At 43.2% G+C, this 4,301-nt stretch overlaps 1 long non-coding RNA gene across 1 annotated transcript; it reads left to right on the top strand.

Annotated features, from left to right (window-relative positions):
• The first annotated feature begins 913 nt into the window (after positions 1-913).
• On the top strand, positions 914-2,017 carry LOC134911402 (uncharacterized). The gene is made up of 3 exons (XR_010176539.1): positions 914-985; positions 1,289-1,369; positions 1,952-2,017. It is a non-coding gene; the product is annotated as an uncharacterized LOC134911402 (long non-coding RNA).
• Positions 2,018-4,301: the final 2,284 nt, after the last annotated feature.

Here is a 4,301-nt window from a genome sequence, read left to right as displayed (position 1 = left end):
TACAGTACATGTTTCAAATTGACAGCTTCACTTACAGTACTGTTATTTTTTTTCCCACAGTACCAACACCACCACCACCACCACCTGCTGCATCCGAGAGCTCCGGAAGTGGTAATAATTACTTTTTGTTACAGACACACTAGTTTCCTACAGTATTACTGTAATTTTTGTATTTTACAATACTTGTCATCTTTTACACACAGACCGCCTCGTAATTGATACAGAGGAGGAGCTCATTCCCATTGATTCGGGGGAGGAAGAGGAGCCAGATTATAGTAAGTACAGTAGGATTTTCTCAAGCCCATTCTTAAAAGTATTGACCAAGTCCACTTTTATTACTTTTCAGGCAGGGAATTCCAAACATGTACTGTACAGTATTTCCCTCACTGTGAAGACCCCTTTTCGCCTCTGTGCGAAATCGCCTCTACTTCAACAAGAGTTACTGTGCACGTGTCCTCTGTGTCCATCTTATCAAAAACCGTTCCTGTGTATTGTCCCCTTACTGTATACAGTATATTTGTAAAGGTTAATCATGTCCCCTCTTAATCTCCTCTTTTCCAATGTAAACATGCCTAGCCTGCCTTTCCTTGTATTCCATCTTCTCAATCCACTTCATCACTTTGGTCGCCCGCCTCTAAACCTTTTGTAGTTCCACGATATCCATTTTGTATTATGGTGCCCAAAATTGTGCATCCGACCCACCCTCCACTAGCCTAACCCTCCAATCATACTCTGAATCCACACTCTGCATTCTGAATGTCGGGATCCAGACAGCAGGTCTTTTAAATACAGTACTGTATGTCCCCTACCGCTGGACAGTCATTCTGCTCCTACTGTATTATGAATATATCTCTGCCTCCTGTAGCACTGTACTACTGTGCAATTTTGTAGTAACTGTACTCTACTGTATTTTGTTTATAATATTTTTTTATTTTCAACTCAGTAATTATTGACAGTGAGGATGAAAAACCCTCTCCCCAACTTGGTAAGTAAACTGCAGTATTGTACTGTACTGTACATTGTGTTAAACCAATGGGTTGGGTTTGCGTGACCAGCAGTCAGGATTCTAGCGGTCAGGTGACCGACAGTGGCATCCTGATTGCAGCAATCCCAACAGGGTGAGGTACGGTATCCTAACCCTCCTTCACTACCCCCTGATTCTGGCCTCGACATTCTCGTCTCTGTGTGCGAAATTTACTCTCCTCCTCCAATTCCTGACTGAATTTTTGCTTTACTGTATTCAACACAGAATACAAAAGTATATTTCATGGATTTTTTGCTTTCACAGGCCCTACACTGTCACAGGCGGTGGCGGAGGAGGAGGACCAGGACTCTACCTCTATGTCCATCACCTCACTGCACCCATTAAGTAAGTCCAGTCCGGTACATCGTGCCTCTGTAGAGCCAGTTTGAGCAAGGAGAGATTGATTGCTTCTTTTTTTGGTGGGGGCCCAAACCAACCAGTCATTTCAGCCACAGTCGTGTGGCAGACCCTGTTTATATAACATAAGGGTGGTTGGGAGGGCCCAATCACAATTCCATCTTGCACCTCTTTTTTTATTTATTTTTTTATTTATTTATCTTTGCATCATGTGATGTTTGGGGAAAATTGTTATAAGGTTTGATGTAAAAAAAAGGTTAAAAAAAAGAGGCAGATTAGATGGGCAAAGTGGTTCTTACAGTATTTGTCATCAAATTCTATGTTTCTGTATGCAGACCCTCCAACATGACCCGCCGCACTGCTCTGTTTCTAGACTTCCCTCTTAATTTATGATTTCCATCACCTGTGTTGAACTAGTTATATGATAAGAAAGCTGTTTCTTCACAGGTGATGGCAATAATAAATTAAGAGGGAAGTCCAGAACCAGAGCATTTTGTACCATGTTGGAGGGTATGTGTATTTCCTGGAATTAACCTTTTTTTTTTTTCACATTAATGTTTTTTTTCACAGGCCCTACACTGGAACAGGCCACGGAGGAGGAGGAGGAGGATGATGATGATGCTGCTGCATTTAGTGGTAAGAATTATTACTGACATTGATCTGATGCCATCAGAGTAGCACTTTTCATCAGATTTTTCTGGCAAATGCGTAGAAATCGGATGAAAATTGTTTTTGTTTGAACTGGTGATATTGCCCATACAGTAGCAACCGATCACATCCCACATTAACATTTACAGTATCTAGTTACACTTACAGACGATAATACAGTACAGTAGGTAATATTTGATTGGTTGCTACTGTATGGACAACATCCTGTTCTAAAAAAAACACCCATCTTACTCAATTTCTCTCTCTCTCTCTCTCTCACCCCTTGTCACTGTCTCTCCATTCATCTCTCTAGATACTGTCAGTGATGAATTTCCCATTAGGCACGAGAGGCACGTACTGTACCTAGTGGCGGCATCTGTTTGGGGGCCTCAGTTGGATGCTTACAGTATGCTAATACTGTCATCCCAAAAATTACCACTACAGTAACTGCTAAATATTTTAAGTGTACTGTACAATATGCACATACAGTACTGTACAGTATACATAATTCAAAAGAAAAAAGAGTTGCTACTGTACCTTATTCTAGTCATAATCACCGGCATACGGGTCACTCACAAATTTTCTGATGGTCTCGGTGGGGTCCCTTGGAATCACCATGCCTGTCACAAGCATACCTTTTTTTACCCACCTGACACTGGGCCTGGACACTAGTGTACTATTACTATACTTTTTACTGTATACTGTATCTTATAATATTCTTCTCTTTTACCCACAGACGACGAGCCAGAATACATTTTTGGTAAATACAGTATACTGTACAGTAGCAATAGTTGGTACTGTAATTACAGTATTTTTTTTTCTCCAACATTATTTTAAGTCAAACTGATATGACTAACTGTACTGTATTATCTTTTTACAGTCCGTCGCCAACCAGTGGAGGAGACACCTGGTAATAAAATAGAAATACATAATGCACTGTACTGTATTCTAACTTACTGTAACATGTATAACACTGAGCTGATCATCTTCACACCCTCTGACATAACCTTACAGTACAAACTGTACTTTCTCTCCTTTTTCACCCTCTTCACTCCACAAATGCATGCTGCGTTTCCTGACTACTGATATAATAGTGTGTAGAGCGTAGCGAGGCACCGTGCCCACCGCGTGGCGAGCGAAGCAAGCATGCAAGGGGCTGCTTTCCGCTCGCCGCCCCTGTCGGGATTGTGTGGTCGGGATTCCGGCGTCTGTATTTTGACTGCCGGGATCCCGTCCAGCGGGATTACGTACTGATCTCCAGTCTGAGCCTGCCCTAGGCATAGGCATACTTGCCAAATGCCCAGGGGCACAAGCAGCTTCTGCTGATTAATATGATATGCAGCATGCCTACAGTATATTCTGTGCATACAAAATGCATTACTAATGTGCATATCCGAGCGCTGCCACGTGCTGGGAGTTCACGGTCGGCGGCCATGTTGTCAGGTTGCTAAGCGATCCAGCTCGGTATACCGTAATGTGCATAGACCTCGCTTATCCCAATGTAATTGAGCTAGGGGATTGTGACGCTCCTTCAGCATTGCCCCCTGAACTGTGAAATGTATGCCATATTGTATCTCACTACATATCCGAGCGCTGCCACGTGCTGGGAGTTCACGGTCGGCGGCCATTTTGTCAGGTTGCTAAGCGATCCAGCTCGGTATACCGTAATGTGCATACAGTAGACCTCGCTTATCCCAATGTAATTGAGCTAGGGGATTGTGACGCTCCTTCAGCATTGCCCCCTGAACTGTGAAATGTATGCCATATTGTATCTCACTACATATCCGAGCGCTGCCACGTGCTGGGAGTTCACGGTCGGCGGCCATTTTGTCAGGTTGCTAAGCGATCCAGCTCGGTATACCGTAATGTGCATAGACCTCGCTTATCCCAATGTAATTGAGCTAGGGGATTGTGACGCTCCTTCAGCATTGCCCCCTGAACTGTGAAATGTATGCCATACTGTATCTCACTACATATCCGAGCGCTGCCACGTGCTGGGGGTTCACGGTCGGTGGCCATTTTTTGTGTGCATAGAACTCGCTTATCCACATAGGCCCCTGTGTTTTTAACTACTATATTGAGATGCACATTTCTAGGCCTACAGTATTTAATATACAGTAAGCAGCATTGTTGTTAGGCAATAATTGAAGAATTTACATACAGTACTGACATGTACTGTATGTAATGCTTGTACATCATGTCAGTCGACCCTTATGCTGTACACTACTGTAAGTCTCACAGGGCCCATGCACTTCCAAGGAGGGTTATTTAC

Source organism: Pseudophryne corroboree, chromosome 4 (assembly GCF_028390025.1).
Source record: "Pseudophryne corroboree isolate aPseCor3 chromosome 4, aPseCor3.hap2, whole genome shotgun sequence".
NCBI classification, from domain to species: domain Eukaryota; kingdom Metazoa; phylum Chordata; class Amphibia; order Anura; family Myobatrachidae; genus Pseudophryne; species Pseudophryne corroboree.
The sequence above is the reverse complement of the archived record's forward strand: the minus strand, read 5'-3'. Positions and strand labels throughout refer to the sequence as shown.